Consider the following 22192-nt stretch of genomic DNA (forward strand, 5'->3'; position numbering starts at 1 on the left):
CTATTTTTGTACATTACTTTTTAAAATAGGAGCTTCACCATCTAGCGCCACCACGTCTCAAACATGGCTGACTTCTATAACATAAACATAAATAACATGATGCTAACTATATAAAATTCATGCTTTCGGTCATTATGCTGGGTGTCTTCAGAAATTGAATTATATGCAATTTTATTTTTATTTTGAAAGTGTAGGAGAAATTCTTTGTAGGGTCTCCCTCTTAGCTAATGATTTTATCGACTAAATGCACGTTTACAGGGCCTCAGATTTGCACATTAATTAAGCGGCACCACCCAAGTCTGGTTATTACATTGGGAAGAGCTGAGGGATGCTGTTACTGTGTCCACAGACGGCTGGTGTAAGTTTCTCAGTGTCGTGCCCGTAGCATAGTGGCTGGTCGTAAGGTTTCAGTTGCATTAGCATCATCAAGACCAGCTAGCAGCTGTGCTGCACTACACTCCTGCAAGTTAAATTTATCACCACTTAGGCTACACATGCAGTTGTTGTGTCCGTGGCAATATGGTATTCCATTCCTTTGCAGATTTTGGGCACCTTTCCACAAGCCTCACTCTCTGCACGATAGCATTGCTTGTGGGAGTTAGGGGTAAGAAGGTGTTTATAAATAGTAGTCTGCTGCATATGCACCAGTGTAGGCCCAATGTGTTTCTGATATAACAACAAAAAAACCCCATCCATTTCCTCAGGCTGTTGTCTTGTTTTGCAGGACGGTGTCGATTGTGGAATGTTTTGATGCACCAGTGGTAGCATGAGCAGTATGAGCTACTCAGTTGGCTGACTTAAAACAGGCAGCATCGATCCCGTTAAACACCCTATGTGAGCGCTATATATCTTGGGAAGCTGCTCATCCTTCACCTCTTGTCCACCCTACCCCCTCCCCACCGCATGTATTTGTGGCTCTAGCTTGCAAAGGAGTGCATACACCTACACACGCACACACACGCGCGCACCGCGCATACATGCAAAAGCACACACACACACACACACACACACACAATCAGAACTCCTGCTGTTTACTGTTGGCCTATAGGAATTAGGTAGCATTAGTGGATCTTTATCCCTGATCACGTGTCCAACCTGAGCAGAACCTGAACCAGACCTCTGCACCTCTCACTTTCCTCTCTCTCTCTCTCTCTCTCTCTCTCACACACACACATACACACACACACACACACACACACACACACACCCCTCTGTAAGCCCCACCCTGGGAGTTACCTTCTCTTTGATGCTGAACCTTTGACTGGCCTTAAGTTTTACTGCAGTCTCTTGGACTTGGTGAGAATTTACCGATTTCTCTTCAGCTCAGCCAGCGCAGAAGCACGATCGTGACTGATGGAAGTGAAAGGGGTGGAAATATCAGGGATCCAACCAAAAACACTCGGGTAGAATATGAAAAAAAAATTAACCGTGATTGGAATCTTTAGATACAAAATAAACCGTCCTTTGAAAACCTTTTATGGAGGTGAAGTAATTGACGATTTGAGGTGTTTGTCACCTAAAAGATATCAGTTTGGCTTCCTTTGTGAAGGTTTTTCTCAGTTTGTAAGACAGTGAAATTTGGTCTACGGAGTCAACTTTCCTGATCCTTCCCAGTAGGTCCATTAATTAAAATCTGTTGTCAGTCCCGCACACTTGCCTCTTCTGCCCCCACACTCCTGGAATGCTCTTCCAATTAGCATTAGGTTTGCTGGAAGTGTCGAGTGTTTTAAGGGGCAACTGAAGACTCATTTGTTTAGATTGGTTTTTGGGTGACTCCTTAGATTCTATTTTGCTACTTTGCTTCATGTCCCATGCACTTTTTTGTGAAGCACTTTGTGATCCTGTCTGTGAATGCGCTTACAAAATAAAAATGCTTACTTACTTGTAGTTCTGTTAAGTGTGGTTCAATAAAGTCCTCCCCCCATTAAATTATAGATTTTTTAAGACTCAGTCAAGGACTGCATGTAGCAAATAGCCTTTAAAGGCTCAAGAGGACTCTGGGGTGGAGAGAGTGACCACAACTAATTGTCCATAAATACAGTGCCCTGTCATCATGTTTAGCCTATGGGATGCATCTCTTATTGTGACTCTGCACCTGAATTTGATGCTACCTCATTTTGACCTGTTGTGCTCTTACTAAATAATTAATAATGATGTGTCTTGCTTTTGAGCAAAGTGACCAAAAAATAAAGCTTAAAATAATGTGTTTTCTCTGCATACTTTCAAATAATGTGTGACTGTGTGTGTGTGTGTGTCCATGTTGCCTTTGCTCTTGTTATTAGGGTATAGTGTGACGGTGGCCTTTAAACAGCTGGGCTTCTCGGCTAGCCCTCAGCTGCCTGTCAGTGCAATTATATTATTACTGTGTCTGATTGCAGGAGAGTGAGAGAGGCAGCAGCAGGGATGGAGCGAAAGAGAGGAAGGGGGGGGGGGGGGAAGCGAGCGAGGGAGGGAGGCAGGAACAGAGTGAGCGTGCGCACGGAACTGGGAGAGCGAGAACGAGAGAATCTGTAGCTCAGTGGCTCTCGTTCGTTCATTCAGAAAAAAGGGAAAGCACCGTTGTGAAAAAGAGAGGTGTCCTTCGTTTGCAAAATACTAACGATAGGCAGACAAGGGAGGACAAGGTTGCAGGGAAGGGCAAGCAGAGCGAGAGAACAGAGTACAGACAGGGACATCAGTGTTGCGTTTTAATGAGAGATTGACTCCATTCATCCGCTTCACGAGACAGAAGTACAGCTAGCGCTGTCTGATGATGTGCCGTGGTCACTGAGACACCCGTTTTCTGAAGACGACACAGAAGCTGAACAGGAGAACACAGAAGGTGTGTGTGTGTCTGTGTCCTCTCTCTCTCTCTCTCTCTCTGTGTGTGTGTAGCATGTTCACAAGTGTTGCGTGCTGTAAACTCCAGGCTGCTGGCTTAATGTTGAACGGATTGTACAGTCTACTCCTCCAGAGCCCATTTACTGTTAGAGCATCTGATCATCTCTGCTCTCTTTCTCTCCCTTGCACTCTTGCTCTTGTGCTCTCTGTCTTCATATTGCCCCTCTGTCCTTGTCCTAATATTCTTCTGTCATTATTGCTTTGGTGGTTGTTTTTAATCAGTGATGTTGCATGTTGCAAACCGTTACGTGAGGTCCTGACTGTAAGAAGGATTTCTGGAATTATTGGAACATTGACGAGTAACCACAAGAGTGCTGCTTAATGTTATGTTGTCTTGCATTGCTGATTTTAAAAAGAATAATTATAATTGTGTGTGTGTGTGTGTGTGTGTGTGTGTGTGTGTTATCCAAGTTTAATCTTTGCCATTCTGTGCATCGAGTGTGCTGTGAGAACTATTCAGGGCTGATATATGGGTATTCAGGTCTGCAGGGATTTGACAGGCCATCAGCTCTGCCTCGGTGTTAGTCTAGCAGGTCTTGAGGAACCCCCGAACAGGGTTTCTCTCAGTAGTGTTTCTTTGCTGAAATCAGTCAGCCCCAGCGAAATAAAGCGACTATATTTGTCCATGCAGTGATGACTTTTTGTGATTGTGTGTGTGTGTGTGTGTGTTTATGAGTTAGAGAGGTCTTTGGTCGGTCTCCCTTTGCTGTGAGAAACAGAGCTGACGCTGATGAGGTAATGAGGAATTCCCTGCTACTGCGTCCCTCTGTAGGAAGGGGGAGGGAACGAGGGAGGAGACCAGGAAGAAGGCGTCATTTTGAGTGACACCGACACGGCAGACTGTGTGTGTGTGTGTGTGTGTGTGTATGTGTGTGTGTGTGTGTGTGAGAGAGAGTGTGTGTCAGTGTGTGTGTTTATTGGTGGGGGTGTTTGGTGCAACGCAGGAGGGAGGTAGAAAGGGAGAGAGAGACAGAGAAAGAAAAGGAGAGAGTGAGAGAAGCAGGAATGGATGGATGATTAAAGATATGGTGTGGGAGAGTGATGGGTGCAGCCTGTTAGGAATTTCTTCCCAAAAGAAGATGAGTCTAGTAAGCAAGCGCAGGGAATCAGGAGAAAGCAACCTAACCTCCATCCTCACCCACACACACACACACCTAATGAGATACAACCCCCCCTCCACCCCCACCACCACCCCCCCCCCCCCATCCCCTCTCACCATCCATCTCTCTCTCTCTCCCTCCCACGCTGCTGGAGCTGTCACTGGCATTGTCTGCATCCCCACCTGCTTTCCAGCCAGCTTTTCTCCCTTTATTTATTTTACCAACATAATGCGCTGAGAGATGAGAAGCGCGGGAAATGGGGGGGGGGGGGGGCAAAGATGGAGTGAGAAGAGAGGAAGAAGGAGAGGTGGGAGAAATAGATGGAGAAGGAGAGGTGGGGAGAAAGAAGAGAGAGAAGGAGAGGTGGGTAGAAAGAAGAGCGGGAGAGAGAAGAGAGGGAGAAGGAGAGGGAGGGAGAGAGCGCAAAAGCGCAGCAAAGCCCTCTTGAATAAAAAATCTGCCGCTATAAATAGAAAGCAGTCCTCATGGCCTCACCGCGCTTTCAGCTCTCAAAAACCTCACACTCTTTCTCTCGCTCGCTCGCTCGCTCAGTCTGTCCGTCCTTTACCTTGTCTAGCAGACAATCTCTCTGCTTTTCCCATGCCTCCCACCGCCATCACTGTCGCATCTTCCTCTTAATCAACACCATCACCAACCTGCTTCCTCACGGGCAGATTATCATCCCCTGCCTCTGTGAAGCTTTTTAACTCGTTAAGGTGAAGAGGCACTTTTGAGTTAATTCTGGTCACACATATCTGCTCGTGAACACATTCAATCTGCGCCCCTCTGCACACACCTCCCTGCCCAAGAACCTTAGTAATAGTGCTACCATGACGCTAAAGCTCTTACCAACCAGCATCTTCGTCAAGAAGAACCCGGAGAGTGTAGAGCGATCTACAGTATTTTACATGAGCATTAACCTACATTAGAGCGTTTCTTTGTTGGTATGATGGTCTCATCCGTAACAACGAGCAGGACTTTGCGCCATTGCATTATTCACATTATGGTTATTTAGGTGAGCTAATTATAACCCAAGACAGACCTAAATGCTTACTCTCCACAGTGAAGTTTGTTTTCCTACCTTTGGCTTGTTTACAGTTTTGTTTGTTTGTTTGTTCTTTCTGAGCTATGGTAGGCCAGGTTGTGGGGAATGGGGATGCCGCTGACATGATGTGCATACTGATGAGCTTTTCGTGGGAAAATAGGATGGCGAGCTGCTGAAACGAGGGAGGAGTAAGGAAGGAGAAGTGTGTGTCATCCCTTTTTGTATGCAGCTTAGAACACAATTAAACGTTTATGTCCAAAGTGAATATTTCCTGCAAACTTCAGCCAAAATTGGCCACCACAGGAGCCCACTGACTCCAGTCAGCTGTGCTGCATGAATGCAAAAATAATTGGCAAACATGGATGCCTGTTTGTTTGGTAATTTGACTGATTTTTATATTGTCAGCGCAGTTTTAAACCTTAAAAAAAAAAAAAAAATTCCAGGCTTTTGTGATGCCTGTCAGATTGTGGTGACTGTATGCCAGATACATCTCCACAATCACCATTCACATTTTTAAAGCATTTTAAACATTGTTCGATTTGCTGAACCACAGATCTATAATATCAGTAAAAGCCTCTGTTCTGCCTCGCCTTGGAGTATGTCTTTTTTTTACGTTTAAGAGTAATCAACCCTATAGATGTAGGTCTAGTTTATCACTGGAGAGCATCTATTCCCTTTTTCATGCATTTGTGCAGCAGGCTGTCCTTATTCAGCCATGAAAGGAATACATATCCCATAAACCCTCTGCTGTTTTATCACAGTAAATGTACCAAAGCTGACATTGTGTAACGGCCCCATGTTATGCAGCAGGAAGTATTGGCAGTTGCTTTCCGTGGCCCCCTAGACGGCCAACAACTTGAAGCTAAAGCATGCCAAATGTTTCTAGAGTTGGTTGCCATTTTGATAGCACATTTGATGCAGCCATTGGAGTTGTTTCACAACCCCCAAATTTGGCTACATAGACATAACATGTGCTGCACTACTAAAGGGGCTGGTTGTCATATGTTCTGAGTTGTAGTTGGTTTGCACAGTTTTATAGAGACCTAATACTGGGCTTAGTTTCTACAAAGCACTCGATTGCCAGAGAATTTTTTTTTTTTTCAAGAATTAGCAAGGGAATGATGGATCATGAGAACCTTCTGTCTTGAATTTAGAGATGTAAATATGTTGGAAGAATTCCAGAAAGTGGTAAGTAGGTTCAGTTCACGTGTAATATTTATTCTGGGAAACGTATAGCTATGACACAAGTTGCACATGATTGTCGGTGCCACTCGCCTAGGTGGTGCCCTGGCATTTGAACCTAATTAGTTTGATTGATCGATTGGGAATGAAAGCCACAGCAGGAGTTGATGAAGAGGAACGAGACTCGGGATCCGATCGGCCCACCCAAAGTCCAGGGTCTTGAGGAGAGACAGGAGAGCAGTGCAGACGCCTGATTTTTCTTTTCTTTCTTTCTCTCCCTCTCTCTCTCTCCCTCCTTTTCAGCCAGAGAGCCCTGCACCTAATTACCGCTCCCACCACCCACCAGGGCTGTGACTCGACCCGGGAACACTCGGCCGGTGAGTCATGCAAAAAGTGCAGTGCTGAATTAGAACCAATGCCCCCCTCCCCCCAGTTGTGCTCTCCAGCAAGGCAAAGAAATAGTCTGTTATTTTTGTTCATTTTTTGAATGTAGATAAAGTCAGGACTGTCAAGCTCACAGGCATGTCATTATTATATGCCAGACCATAATGGGCAGGTCGTTATCGCTATGCCTTTCTTTAGCAGGTCATCAGTGAAGTGCACTCAATTGAACACCCTCCTTCTCCTCCCCTCCTCTCTCCTCTCCATGCATGTACATTTCCTAATTGAAGTAAAATGATGTGTAATTAGATCAGTGTGGATCCTTTTCCGTGTTTATGCTGCAGGCAATCAGTCAATGAGTCATTAAGCCCTTGAGAGTTCTGTGGGTGGACCCTCGGGGTGGTCTCTCGGGGTGAACTCTCGGGGTGAATGGGTGGATGAGGTCTGGCGGCCTGGGCTTCACTTCCCAATAAACATTCACAACAGCTGTTTTGTAACCAAGTATAGCTCAATAGCTGTAGTGTCTGAGGCCCGGTTTCCCAAGCATGTCTAGTCGTAGAATATACACGCTCTTTGGTGAAGGAGATCTTCTGTTTTAGTTTAGGACTAGGACTAGGATGTGTCTATCCACATCCAGGAAACTGGCTTCTGTATCATCTTTTAAATTTGGTGTTGAGAGGAGATGCAGAGGGGGGTTGAAAATGGAGGTTGGGAGGGGTGTGTTTCTGTGAGAGGAGAGATGAAGAGGGAGGAGCGTGGGCAAGAGAAGAGAAGTGTGGAACAGAAACAGTGGGGAAGCAAATCGGAGCGAAAAACACCCCATGCCTGTGTGTTGGCCGTGCAAGCCGAACGGAGCGTGTGTGCGATAGCTGTGAGCGCAGGTGAGCAGATGGCTTTGCCCCGTGTGAGGCAGACCCTGCCACCGCTGTCAGGGCACTGACGTCATCGGCAGCTCCTGCTCTCGTTTCCGTCTAATTACACCCAAACTCCACACGGAGCTCCGAGCAGCACCACACCCAAACAAACACACCGCAGACTCACCTAGTTTTATTTTAACCGCGATGATTTCTGCTGAACACTAAGGATGGTTCATGGAGGGTCCCTCCTTATTCTTCCCCTCCAATCCTTTCAAGTCGAGACCGTTTCGTTGGCAGCAGCAGCAGCGCGAGGCTGTGGAGTCGCGGATTGCTTCTGTCAGTCTTGGCTCCAGCTTGTTGATGTGTTCCTGTTGTTGGGAACAGTGTGTGCATGTCATTGATGGTGTTGGGTTTCTGCCTCTCCTGTGTGTGTTGGTTTCATTGCTCGACGGCAGGAGGCGTGCCATTGATGGTATCTGCTTGTGAGCACATATGTGACAAGTGTGACAGCATTGACGCGAGCGTCCCTAACGATGTGTGTCAGTAATGATGACGTATCGGTGTCAGTATTAGTTATATGTTTATGCTTCCTCATGATTTCCTTGGGAGTGGTGTCCAGCGTTGGCCATGTCAGCCCCAGTTTGGGTTTCCAGACGACCTGAGGGTCTGAGGGTGTGGGGCATGCAAGGGCTGTCTATATTTGGCTGTTCTCAGCTGGACTTGGATATATTAGGATAAGTTGGCTTGTCTGGAAGGCCTGAAGAGGTCATTCGCGAGAGTTACTGGGTGTATACCAGACCCAGTCAAATCCCTGTCAAATAAGGTTTCAGTGTCTCGGAACTTGGAACTCAATTGCACAACTGTGACACAAACAGTCTGTGTTTTATGTGTGAAGTCAAAATGCAATATGTCAATTGTGCATCACATGTTGCCAATATTCCTTTAGTCCATCTGATTTTCTGTTATATTTGCGGATTTTTAAAGTCTTAATAGAGTAAACTCATGCACTTATGAAGATGCCAAAATCCTGAAATGTTACAGAGAATTTTATTTTTCTTCAGTTACAGCACATACACATATTTTGATTTGTACGTTTTGTTAGTAAGTAAAAGTTCTGACAATAAAAAATATGAGTACCATCGGTAGCATCGCACAAAACCAATAACCCAATTTTTATGGTAATGGCAATGGCACTTCCACTCATTGGCAGAGGTGTAGAATGGATCAATTTTGGATTGGATCTGACTCTAATTTAGTTTCACTTTTTCCATCATTCCAAAATGCATCATTTTATTTTGGTGTAGGTCTGTGGTCTCCAAGTGCCCACCTAGTTGCATCTAGTTTTGTGTCTTTGTGGTATTATTTCTATGAAAGAATTAAAGGCATTAGATTATTTAGTGTTGAACCTGCTGAAGTACCCCATTGTCCCCTCGCATATGTATTTTTCATGTTGTCTGACAGTTGACAACAGTGACTGTGTGTGATGGTGGTGTCTGTTGGTGTCTTGACCATAATCTTCGAACACTTGGCATTACTTTTCCTCGCCCTCTTGTCTCATAATGCAAAGCAGCAAAGCACACTTTATATTGTGTGCCAAACCCAGGATAGTAAAGTGACCATCAGGCTTTGCAGGCCTGCCTCTTGATTAGGTTTTAATATGCTGTATCTCTTAATACGGTCAAAGAGCACTCTAATGATTTTCTAAGACTCGAAGGAAAGATTAAGGAAAGAGGCATCTGAATAGACCTGCTCTGTTTATGTCCCAATGCTTCTTCTCTCCTCTTGTCTGGCTCTGTCTGTTGGATTTTTTTCAGACCAGCCGTTAACAGCTGGTAAAATGTATTGAGTGATACTGTTTAATACATAATGTATCTTGGGATTTTCGATTCAAAAGTGTAAAGGGCAGGAAGTTCCAAAGCATTCTGGAACATTCCGCATTGTTTCTAGCTAGGGCTGTACAATTGCCTAATCCTTTTTCAGTCAAAATCACTGAACTAGCTACTTGCCAAGGCTGCAATTAATTGAGTAGCAACTCTGCCTCAATAGTTAGGCTAATCTTGTCGCATCTATGCATTTTATATTCATGTCATCCTCCTTGTGTGAGAGACATTGAAGCATATTTAACATGAGTGCGGTGATAGTCTAATGGCTAAGGAGCTTGGCTAGCATGCAGTGGTCACGAAAAAGTTACGGGTTCGAGTCCTGGCTGCCTTTGAGCAAGACACTTAACCCCAAGGAGACTGGCCCATACAATTAGTATTTGTAAGTCGCTTTGGATAAAATCATCAGCTAAATGAGTGTGACAAGGCATGCTCACCAATCAGAAGTTGCCCAACTTAAAGCTGGACTTTCAGAAATGATATTGGAAATCAAATCGCAATTGCATTAGCTTTCAGAAAAAAAAAACACTGTTAATAAACACTGTTAGATATTTTCCCCAAATTGTTTAGCCCTATTTCTGACACATATTTGCATATGAATGCCGCCAGCCATTTGTGTATTGGTGCTATATCTCCTGTCCTGTTGTGTAGTTTTAGACAGGCTTGGTTGTTGAATGGCATCTGTCATAGAGCATATTGTACCATGAACTAATGGTTTTGTGGTCCTGGCTGGGTACAAAGGGTGTGCTGCATTTTTGACTGCTACAAACCAATTGTACATTGATCGAATCTCAAGTCATGCTGTGCAATGTGAGAGGCTTGGTTGTTAATCAGCCACTGAGGGAAATCCATTACCTATAGCAAAAGGAAGTTAACGCCTCTCCTGTGTATGCCTGAAAAATGAAGGCAATCTTTGTCAGGTTATCAGAGACTACTGAGAATAGGCTCGTCGCTGTTCTCTGCCGTGAGCGTCATTAGGGCAGCACTCATAAAATGGGGAGCACCTACATGAAAGTTCTGAATTGCTGCAAGCAAGCAGAGATTTTGAACGCTTGCATAGTGTAGTATCTTAGTAAACAGGTTGTCCACAATATAATCTCTTTGATAGTTTATTAGCAGTCTTGGTACTAACACAAACACTTCAGGCTAAACCCTGCTTCCGAACTCTAGCTGAAGCATACTTCTTCTACCCTAGCTTAACAGTAACCGAGCACCATATCTAACGTTGGAGCGCCCTCTAGTGGCCGACTCTTAAATCATTCTAAACACAGTTACTAATACTAGGATATCACATCTCCCCACCTTTAAGCAAACAGCTCATTATCTGTTTAAGGCCTGTGTTACATGCTCTCCTAAACAGGTATCCTAAAAATACATAAATCATGAACATCATTGTAATTCAACATTTATCTCTCCTAAACAGGTATCCCAAAAATGCATAAATCATGAACATCATTGTAATTCAACATTTCTCTTTTTTCTTTCTTTTTGTTCTTTTTTTTTTTTTAAACTAGGAAGGGACGTCCTTCCAGTGAGATCAGAGCGCATTGTTGCTCTATTCCTGGGAAAAGATCTCACTCTATCTAACAAAGTCCTTTAGATGCAGAGGTGACCGTCTCCCCCGCTCTGAGTGTCGCACTTCTGTGACCACCGGTGAACCTGTTGGAACTTGGACCACTGAAGTAGACTGCTGATCCGGCTCACTCGCAGGACAGTCTTCTGTCTCTGCCATTCCTGTAAGCCCAGAGCCCACAGCACCATCAAAATCTAATGACGGTCCCAATTCACTCTCGGGCTCTTGGTTTGGCACGGTCTCAGACAATCTGGCCCTCACTTGATCCACGTGTCTCTTCATTATTTGGCCACTTCCAATGATGACAGTATATGACACTGGACCGGAGGCATCCTGAATGACAGCAGGGACCCATTTAGGACCATAAGCGTAGTTTCTAATAAACACTTTATCCCCTGTGGAGAAACTTCTCAGTCTTTTGCTTGTGTCATGGGCCTGTTTTTGTTTCAGTTGCTTTTCCTGCACTTTTGATTTTACGTCTGGTAGTAGCAGGTCAAAAACAGATCGGAGTCTGCGTGACATCATCAACTCTGCCGGCGACAGGCCTGTTGTCGCATGAGGCGTGATACGGTAACTGAACAGGAACCTTGACAACCTGGTTTGTACCGAATCACCTTTCATCTTTTTCATCCCTCCTTTGAACGTTTGGACCGCCCTCTCTGCCAGCCCATTAGAAGAAGGGTGGAACGGTGCTGATCTCACATGCTTGATGCCATTTTGTTTCATGAAGGACTCAAATTCAGCACTTGTGAAACATGTTCCATTGTCAGACACCAACATTTTCGGTAATCCGAAAACACTGAAACTCTGCCTTAGCTTTTCTATGTAACCTGGGAAGTGGACGTCTTCACCGGGTAGATGTCTATCCATTTGGAGTAAGCATCCACAATCAACAGAAACATCTCACCTTGGAAGGGCCCTGCATAGTCCACGTGAATCCTTGACCACGGTGACTCTGGCCACTCCCATGGATGTAATGGTGCGGCGGGTGGTGACTTGTGGTGTTTTTGACACTCCTCACATGACAGCACTTCCCTCTCAACATCCTGATCCATTCCCGGCCACCATACATACGATCGAGCTAGTCCTTTCATCCTTGACATGCCAGAGTGGGTTTGGTGCAGCAGCTTCAGAATTTTCTCTCTACCTTTGGTGGGTATAATTACTCTAGCACCCCAAAGCACACATCCATCCCGTACACTTAGTTCCATTCTTCGCTGATGAAATGGCTTTACACTGGAATCTACCACTGTTGGCCACCCTTTTAGCACGTGAGCATGCACTTGGGACAATATCACATCTTTAGCTGTCCAGCGCTTAATCTTAGTCGTGTCTAACAGTGTGTCATCCAGAAGGTCCATCATCAAGACTTGCTCTTTCGCTTCCTCACACACTATTTCAGACACTGGCAGCCTACTCAATGCGTCAGCATTTGAATTCTGTTTTCCTGGTTTGTATACTATGTTGTATTCGTAGGCACTCAAATGCACAGCCCATCTTTGAACTCTCGGGGACCCCATTTGTGGTATGGGTTTTTTCTCATTGAAGAGAGAGATCAACGGCTTATGGTCTGTGTGGATGGTGAACGCTCGTCCATAAAGGTATTTGTGAAATTTCTGAATACCAAATATAACCGCCAATCCCTCTTTATCTAGTTGTGAGTACCTTTTTTCAGCAGGCGACAGTGTTCGTGACATGAACCCCAAAGGACGCTCACTGCCATCTTCCATCAGGTGCGATAAAACAGCACCAACGCCGTAAGGTGACGCATCACATGACATTATCAAATCTCTGTCTGCAGAGTAATGGACTAATACTTCTGCTGAGTTCAGTAAGGCTTTAGACTTTTGGAAGGCCTCTTCCTGTTCTTTGAGCCATTTCCAGTGCACATTGTGCCGTAAGAGTTCATGTAATGGGGCCAAGAGGGTTGCCAGATTGGGGAGGAATTTGTTGTAGTAATTTAATAAACCTAAATATGACTTAAGTTCGGTGACATTTGTGGGAGGGGGCGCCTCCATGATGGCTTTCACCTTTTTCTTCACCGGATGAAGCCCCTGAGCATCCACCCTATGTCCCAGATACTCTACTTCCTCTTGCAGGAACATGCATTTACTTCTTTTCAAACGCAACCCTGCCTCTTCCAGCCTAGTTAAAACCTCCTCAAGATTTCTCAGGTGGTCATTTCTCAGGTGGTCTGCCTCGTTCATTCCACTCAGAAGTATATCATCAAGGTATACCGCCACTCGTGGAATCCCTCTTAAGAGACCTTCTATGGTTCTTTGAAAAATGGCGGGGGCGGACGCAACCCCAAATGGGAGTCTATTGTATGTAAAAAGCCCTCTGTGTGTATTAACCGCCAAGTATTTCTTGGACTCTTCATCCATGAGTATTTGTTGGTACGCATGACTCATATCTAATTTAGAGAATTGCTTTCCACCTGACAACGCTGCGAAGAGGTCTTCCACCCGTGGTATTGGATATTGTTCTAGTGATGAAACCGTATTTACGGTCAGCTTGTAGTCTCCACACAGTCTTACATGTCCGTCCGGTTTGACAATGGGGACAACAGGTGCAGCCCATTCTGCCCATTTCACTGGCGTGATTATTTCGTCTTTCAACAGCCTGTCTATTTCTTCATCAACCTTGGCCCGCATGGCATATGGGACTGACCGGGGGCGGAAGAAACGAGGAACTGCGTTCGCCTTAACGTGAATCGTGGCCTTGGTGCCTTTCAGCGTGCCCAATTCCTCTTTAAACACGTTCTCGTGTTGGCTTAACACTTTCTGTAGTGTTTTTGTCTCTGTTCTCATATGCTGCAATTCACAGGCTTTGCGACTGTCTTTGATTTTTTTCCAATTGATTTTAACTTTCTCCAACCAGCTACGCCCTAGTAAGCTGGGGCCTTTCCCTTCCACCACCACCAGGGGTAGTGTGCAGCTTTGCTTCTTGTATTTAACTCTGACTGATGCCACTCCTATCACTTTAACAGGATCGCCTGTATAAGTCTCCAAATGGATTTTCACTGGCTTCACTGTTGGACATTTGGTATCTTTCCAAAGCTTTTGTAATGTCTGCTCATTCATAACTGTGAGACTACAGCCGGTGTCTATTTCGAAACGCACACCTTTCCCATTAATTTTCATCTCCACCATGTAGGGGTCTACTCTTCTGAGATGCCCCTCGCTCATTTGTCCTAATCGAAACTTCATGCAATGCAGTGTGAGTGTTGCATCCTCTGAGCTATCACTTTCACTTGTGTCCTGCCTTTCATGCACATTGTGCGAACGGTGATATGAATCCCGCTTCTTTTCTCTCTTTACATCCCCATGTTCTTTGCTTCCCTGATTCAATGTTTTTTTTCCACGGCATGCTCTTGCAATATGTCCTACTTTACCGCAAGCATGACATTTCTCTTGTTTGAATTTACAGTCTGCTGCATTATGTCTGGTTCCCTTGCATCTATAACATTCATTCCCTGTTTCTTTGAAAACACTAGAATCCGGTGTGCCTTTCTTTGTTTTAATGAACTTCACAGACGCACTCGAATTTTGCAGATCCTGGGCATTTTTATTTGCAGTCTCTACTGCTACAGCAACGGACAGCGCTTTGTCAAACGTTAACTCTGTTTCTGACAGGAGACGTCTCTGAATACGCTCATCATTGATCCCGCACACGAGCCTGTCCCTCAACATTTGCCCTAGCTTGTCCCCGTAGTTGCAATCCTGCGCCAGTCTGCGCAGCTCTGCTACATATTCCAATACAGATTCTTCTGATTTCCGAGTGCGCGAATCAAATTTGTATCGTTGCACAATTTCACTAGGCTTTGGATGAAAGTGATTTTTTAACAGTGTCACTAGTTGATGGTAAGTTTTGTCCTTTGGCTTATCTGGGCTTACAAGGCTCCTCATCAAACTGTATGTGACGGGCCCAACGACACTTATGAGTACGGCTCTTTGCCTATCTCCGTCGTCAATCTGATTTGCCTCAAAAAACTGATCCATTATTTCACAGTATTCCTCCCACGTCTGATTTTTTACATCAAACGCCGCTAGTGTGCCAATAGTAGTCATTCTTTCTCCGTTATTTCTCCCTCCTTCTTACCAGTTCAAGACGTTGCTTCTTCCTCACTTTGCTAGGTGCTAGCAATCCCACACAGCACTCAGATCCGAGTTGCAATTCAATCTTCTAGCAACCACCTCAGCGGTTAAAATCCTCGTCGCCAGAAAGATGTAGTATCTTAGTAAACAGGTTGTCCACAATATAATCTCTTTGATAGTTTATTAGCAGTCTTGGTACTAACACAAACACTTTACATAGATAGGCAGGGCTGCAAAATTCCAGGAACTTTCATAGTTGGAAACTTCTGATGGGAATTAACAGGAATATATGGTAATTAACAAGAATAAACAGGAGATTTGCTAGATTGCAATTTAAATGACAAAACAGGGAATTTAGTTGCAGCTCCTCTCTCCATCCCTTCGCAACCCTATACACAAGCAGTGTGTACAGATTGTGCCATATTTAAGCATAATATTTTGTGTTGGGCTGTTGCCCTTATCATATGCCTTAACAAAAATATTGCATTAAAATATTTCCACTTCTTTTTTCATTGTCTTCATGATCAAGCAAGAAGGGTTTGTGCCTTACTCCAAAAGTGGTTAAGTGGCTTTGACATTTTTTTTTTTTACTTCATTTCCCCAGATGTGCAAATGTTTTATTTTTGGCTGTGATCATTTTGTTTAAATCCAGCAAGCTCTGTTCTTGCTGGAAAGCTTCTGGAAACCCTCTACAGGACCAGTCTCAATAGACAGGTCGTCTTTTCTCACTAGATCAAATCTACCTGATAAAAGACATTTTTATAGCCTCAGTTCTTGCATTATTACCAAATTCCAATGCCATTTTAGTCTCATCACAAAGTAAATTCAATGCTAACGGTCCTTAACCAACTGGAAGCTGATCTGCCCTGTTTGATAGATAATTAGCCAGCATTAGCCTCATTGTAATGCAGTATTATTCTGTGCCCTGTTTTTAAGCCGTTCACATTGTCTTTATCTATTCATTGCATGCCACCTCAGTGCCTGTACAGAACACTGCAAAGAACAGGACTTGTGCAGGCATTTTAGAATAGGTGTACAGCAGAGGTAGTGTGAAGCTGCATTATTGATTGGTTATTTGCACCTGACAGATGACCAGTTGGTGGTTGATTGGAGAGAGTTTCCATCAACAGGTGTGGCTGCTTGCTCAGCTGCTCTCAAGGTGTTTTTTTCCGATCAACAGAGAGAGAACTGGTTCTTTAACCAGTTTCATTCAGAATTCCTTTGTTCTTGGTGGTATCTTCAGAACCAGCCTGCTTTTCCACCAGGTTTGAACCAGTGATGAATCATCAACACACCCACTTCGGTTCACAGGAAAAAAAGAAAAAAAAAAATGTTTTGGTGCCAACTCCAAACCAACTTTCCAGGTTCTGAACCTGTTTGAGTTTGGTCAAAATGCTTCGAATGGTTCAACATCTGGAGTGTGAGGCAGTGCGGATTCTGCGGAACCAGTTCTCTTTTGGTGGAAAAGTCTCATCTCCAGACCTACTGTAGGCAGCCCAGAAATAGACGATGGGGTTTCGTCATACAGTTTTTGCCATCCCAGATACCCAAGTACATGCCTAAAAAAGCACAACATAGTTTGTCATTATATGTGTGTTAATGTAACACGCTTATCTTCATACTAACGTTGCAGCTATATTATGCTAACAGGATTAGCTACACTACTCTTGTAAAAAGAAGGCATCAACAAAACTGTAGATTCATATTATGATGTATATACACAATTGGAAAAAGTGAAATTGAAAATGAGAGTATTCCTTAAATTTAACTGAGGCTACTTTTTTTTTGCTGAGGAATAATCTTTTAATTTACAGGTTTGATGCAGCCAACCATTATTTGTGGCGTAATAAACTTTTCTCTAGACTTACAGAAATCGCCATCATCTATCATGTGGCATTACTCTAAGATAAAACTGATGCAAGAAAAATCTATAGTTTTCTTTTAAGCTAATATATACAATCTCTGTGCCTGACCAGTCTGACTTTTGCATACTTTTAGGTAAGTTAAAATGCAAATAAAGAACCCCAGAAATGCAGTACGTAGGTATGCATATAGTACATAGATATGGATGTAGGGGCAAATTATCTCATTCCCCCCCCTTTTTTACGTGCTTTAGTTACACACTTCCGTTACGCGCATTCTCCCGTTACGCACATTCTGGAGTTGCACATATTTTGGGGTTGCTCCTCCCAAAACACGTACTGTAACTCCATCCATCACGCATAAATGACAGATTTAAATGTATGGGAGAATCTGCACTGGCTGAAAAGTTGCATATTTTGTGTTACTTACGCACATGTGAGAATTCGCCCCATAGTACGTAGATATTGCAGGAGCAGTCGTCTAGTTGATGTTTGTCTTGTGCTGTGTTTCATATCATTGCATTGCCTCTACCATGGTAGAATTGTTAATGCAGGCAGTGGATCATGATGATATCTTATCCCAAGTGACTGTATGGTTCCCTGCACTTCTTGTCAGCACAAGAACAAATGTATCACTTTTGCTAAAATTTTATTCTATTCCATGATTCTATTCTCTGTACACGGCATTCTCTGCTATCCTCTGTCCCATATATTTTGAAATGGACACATACAGTACACACTCAAAACTTTGTGTTTCTCTCTATGTCTCAGTATGGTGAGACAGTCAGGATCCTTGCATGGCACAGGTGCGTGCTGGGTACCTGTGAAATAGCACGCCAGGCCAGTGCCTCATTAAAAATGAATTGTGGAGTGAATTGCTCAGTAATTCGAGTCATTTCCGACAATTCCCTATGGTTGTGATTTGTTGGAGAGATGGTGGGTGGACAGGTAAGAAGGGATGGGAGGAGGGGGGGGAGTAGGTGGCTGGGTGTTGGACCAGAGTAGTGCCCAGTGTCCTGGAACCTTATTTGGACTTTGGCCCTGGGGAGGACAGGCACTCTCCGGGGGCTAGTGGAGGCTCTCACCTTTATGAATCATCAGGATTCGTTAGTAATAGATCTGGCGCACCACCCTACAAACAGTCCAAGAATAAACCAGGCAAGTGTTGATTAGTAGATTGCAGATAAGATCACTGTATGTGTGTGTGTATGTGTGTCAGAGAGAGAGAGAGAGAGAGAGAGAGAGAGAGAGAGAGAGAGGAGAGAGAGAGAGAGAGAGAGAGAGAGAGAGAGAGAGAGAGAGAGAGAGAGAGAGAGAGAGAGAGAGAGAAGAGAGAGAGAGAGAGAGAGAGAGAGAGAGAGAGAGAGAGAGAGAGAGAGAGAGAGAGAGAGAGAGAGAGAGAGAGAGAGAGAGAGAGAGAGAGTGTGAGTTGAGTGTAGGTGTGTATGTGGTGGGTAATTGGGGAATGGGGGTGATGTGAAGAAGGTTGGGGGTGTAGAGGGAGATGGCTGCTTTTCTCTTGGTGACAGAGCTTGTTGCCATGGAGCTGGTCCTCCCATTGGTGGAAGCCCTGGCCAATAGCTTAACAGCACCAACTGTTTCATCATTGAGAATTTTTCCTGTCCTGTCTTCTCTCTCTCCCTCTCTCTTTCTCTCTCTCTCTTGCTCTCTCTCTCTTGCTCTCTCTTCCTCTTCCTGCTTTGCACTCTCTCTCCCTGCTCTGCTTCCTCTCTCCAAAAGCATGAATAACTGGTGAAATTGCATAAGGTTTCTAATGGGAGCTGGGACAGAACCAGATTTTCCTCTCGTCTCACAGTCCTTTCAGGCAGAAGAAGAGAGATAGATCAGAGAGACGCATCACTTTTCCTCTTATGCTCTCTCTCTCTCTCTCTCTCTGACACACACACAAACACATACACACACAAAAAACCACACACACTCATGCACACGCACATTTAAATAACATTTATGAATACACTGTCTTCCCCATTCTCAAGCCACTTTTGCCAACCACTGCAAATCTCTTTCCATCTTCTCAGTTCATTGTGCTCAGTGTGCTTGATTCACTCTGCTTTTTCAATGAGCCCAGAGAATGAATGAACTGGAAAACGTACGCGCACAAAACAGCGAACAACGCTTATTTCTCCAAATTCTTCGCATCTCATTTTTTGCCTTTTGGTTGAAAATGGTCTTCACTGTGGTGAAAGGTATTAGGTATTGCATTATAAGACCCCACTGTCAAGGGCTGTTTTTTAGGTTGTCTAATATCATGTTGTAGAAAACAGACATGGTCCTCTAGCTGTGAGGGATGTTGTCAACTCGCCCTTAAAACAAAGAAAAGAACTGGCAGGAGAGGACCTGCAGTGCTCTTGGGCGATCCAGTGACGCAGTTTTAGGGGATCTTCCATTGACTCTGTGTGTGTGATCTTGTGACGCAGTTTTGGGGATCTTCCACTGACTGTGTGTGTGTGTGTGTGTGTGTGTTTATATTTGTGGTGGTAAATATTGATCTTGTGGTCTTGCGGGGTGTGATGGGAGCTTTCCCTTTGCTGTTAGTTCAGTGCAGTCAGCTGGCCAGTATTTTTTTCATTTCAATCATGTCCACCCAGTGCATACATTTGTGTGCGTGCCACACTCACCCACATTCTTGCCCTCCTTTCCGCTCTCCCTTATCAATAATGCAAAAAGACTAGGATCCCCCTGTATCTTTCTTTTCTCTCTCTCTCTCTCTCTTTCTCTTTTCTCTCGCTCCCTTTCTCTCTCCCTCTCCCTCTTTCCATCCGTCCCCTATTCAGCATGCAGTGAGGGTGACGTCCCGACTGCCACCTTTCCTCTGTCTGGACTGGACAGCTACCTCTTTTCCCATGATGCCTCTGTTGTCACCGCCCACTCTCTCCTCTGTCATTGCGAGGATCCCCCTCTCTCTCTCTCTCTCTCTGTCTCTCTCTCTCTCTCTCTCTCTCTCTCTCTCTGCCCTCCTGCCACTGCATACATCTGCCTCTTCTCACTCTGGCTCTCTTGCTCTGCTTCCTCCTCTGCAAAATGTTGATTTCTTTCTCTCTCCCTCTTTCTCTTCTCTCTCTCGCTCTCTTGCTCTTTCTCTCTCTCTCTCTCTCTCTCTCTTTCTCTCTCTCCCTCTTTTAATGTTTCCTCTTAAATTGTCAAGCTTGCTGACGCCATCCTCCCCCTCTCAGCCCACTCAGTCCTGTGGGACGAGCTCTGACTCATTCTCTCTCTCTTTCTCTGTCTCCATCCTTCCCTCCCTCCTTTCCTTTCTCTCTCTCTCTTTCTCTCTGTGTCGCTTTCCCCCTCCCCTCTGTTCTGTTCTCTTTCTCACGCGCTTTCTCTGACTCTCGCACTCCTTTCTCTCCCTCTGCTTGCCAGCACTTTCTCATAAGGCTCCCATCTCTCCATAGCCGCCACCGCTGTTGTCCTATTTTCTTCTGTGCCTCCCCTCCTCTTCTCTCTCTCTCTCTCTCTCTCTCTCTCTCTCTCTTTCTCTCTCTCTGTCTCTCCTTCTCTCTCTCTCTCTCCTCCCTTTCTCTCTCTGTCTATCCATTGCTGGTGTGTTCCAAAGGATGCTGCATGTTAATCACTGTTCACACAACATATGTCCAAGGGTGATGATGACCTTTCCCAAGTGTTGCGGTGCAAGTCTGTGTGAGAAATGTTTCGAGTCTGAAAGATGAGATCAAATCTGCAATGCTCTCAGTGTGTCGTGCTGTGCTTGTTCTGCGTGAGCAGAGGAAGGTGGGTGTGTTTGCCAGTGAAAGAATACAGCAGAATAGAACCTGACTGTGGATACGTGACCATGCAGGAGTTCTCTTCTGCTTAAGCCCCTGTGTGTGTGTGTGTGTGTGTCTGTGTGTCTATGCGTGCAGCTTAGTCTTTCAGACCAGGGAAATCCTCTATGATACATGCCACCTACCTCCTACTTGGACACCCCACACACTTAAGTGCTCACAAACTCACTGACAGACACACAGAGACAGATACGCACACACACACACACACACACACACACACACACACACTGCATTGATGGCTCAGAAAAGAGTGGGCATGGAGGCTCAGTAACACTGCAGATGGGGAGTGGCAGTGAATTTGGGTCAGGCTGCTGTTGAGCTCTCTCCCTCCCACCCCCTCCCACCACTGTGTGTGTGTGTGTGTGTGTGTGTGTGTGTGTGTGTGTGTGTGTGTGTGTGTGTGTGTGTACACGCACGTGTGTGTGTGTGTGTGTGTACGTGTGTCTGAGTGTTCATACGCTCTCTTCTCTGCCGTTTCGCTTTGCTACCGTCTCCTCTCCATTCAGAGAATTTCAGTGGCTGCAAACGGCTCTCCCATTCACCTGAATGCTGAATGGAGGAGCAGAGCGCTGAAGATGGAGTCTCTCCTCCCTCACCTGCCTGCTGTGTCGCAGCAACAGAAGCAGCAGCAGCAGCAGCAGCGCCTCGGCTCTTACTGAGGGGCTGCATAGATGAGTGAGTCATAGTCGTAATCACCCACATACAGTATACTGGGGTCAGGAGGAGCAGTGGACTCGTTCAGAGCGACCTCCACGGTACTCCACCATAGCAGCCTGAGGTCCGCAATGATGGACACCCCCCCACCCCCCCCCATTGTGACGTAGATAGGGATTTGCTCTATGAAATGTACCCATGCAAGTGTCCACAAATACTAAGTGATACCTAGTGAGAGGGGGTTGTTGTTGATCTGTTTTTGCACTTTGCAGCAAAGAATTCTTTGTGTGCATCCATCAGCTTAGATGAAGGAGGAGTTCAGAGAACCTAATGCTTCAAAAAAGCGATGCTTCTTTAGCCTAGTTGTGAGTTGATTGGTCCAAATATGGCCCAATTAACAATTAGGCCTAAAACATGTTAAATCATGTAAATTGCTTGACGGGGTAAATGTGTGTCAAACTTCTGAAGCATGAAATTGTGTCAGTGCTTTATTCACAGCCTCTTCAGGAGCTGTTGCATTGATCTCCTCTTATCTTGGCAGTGCAGAAGAGTTACCACTTCACCTCCTGACCCAGGGCTTGCAGTCGGGCTGTGGGGTCCTGAAACTCTGTGCAGCCCTCTTGCAGGCATTTCAGCTGGGCCGTGCTGTGCTGTGCAGTGCTGTGCTGTGCTGTCAGGATAGTAGTTGTGTCCAGCACTAGCCTGGTTGTACCATACCCTCGTACTAATATCGTACAGATGTAATGGTGAAGGGAAATGAAAATTGAGCGGAAGCTTACGTATGGCTATGCCAGGCTAGTCCAGCACCGACCCCGCCGCGAGGCTATTACCCTCAGACACCGACGACGTGTTTAAGCCTGGCTGATGGGAAGCCT

At 45.0% G+C, this 22192-nt stretch overlaps 1 protein-coding gene across 2 annotated transcripts in view; it reads left to right on the forward strand.

Moving 5' to 3' along the window:
- Window positions 1-22192, forward strand: part of LOC134092777 (R3H domain-containing protein 2) — a 60869-nt gene that overhangs the window by 5293 nt on the left and 33384 nt on the right. For both annotated transcript variants that reach the window (XM_062545849.1, XM_062545848.1), the window contains exon 2: window positions 6511-6584. The gene's annotated coding sequence lies outside the window, so the exon portion shown is untranslated. The remainder of the gene's footprint in view (window positions 1-6510; window positions 6585-22192) is intronic.

Source organism: Sardina pilchardus, chromosome 9, assembly GCF_963854185.1.
Source record: "Sardina pilchardus chromosome 9, fSarPil1.1, whole genome shotgun sequence".
NCBI classification, from domain to species: domain Eukaryota; kingdom Metazoa; phylum Chordata; class Actinopteri; order Clupeiformes; family Clupeidae; genus Sardina; species Sardina pilchardus.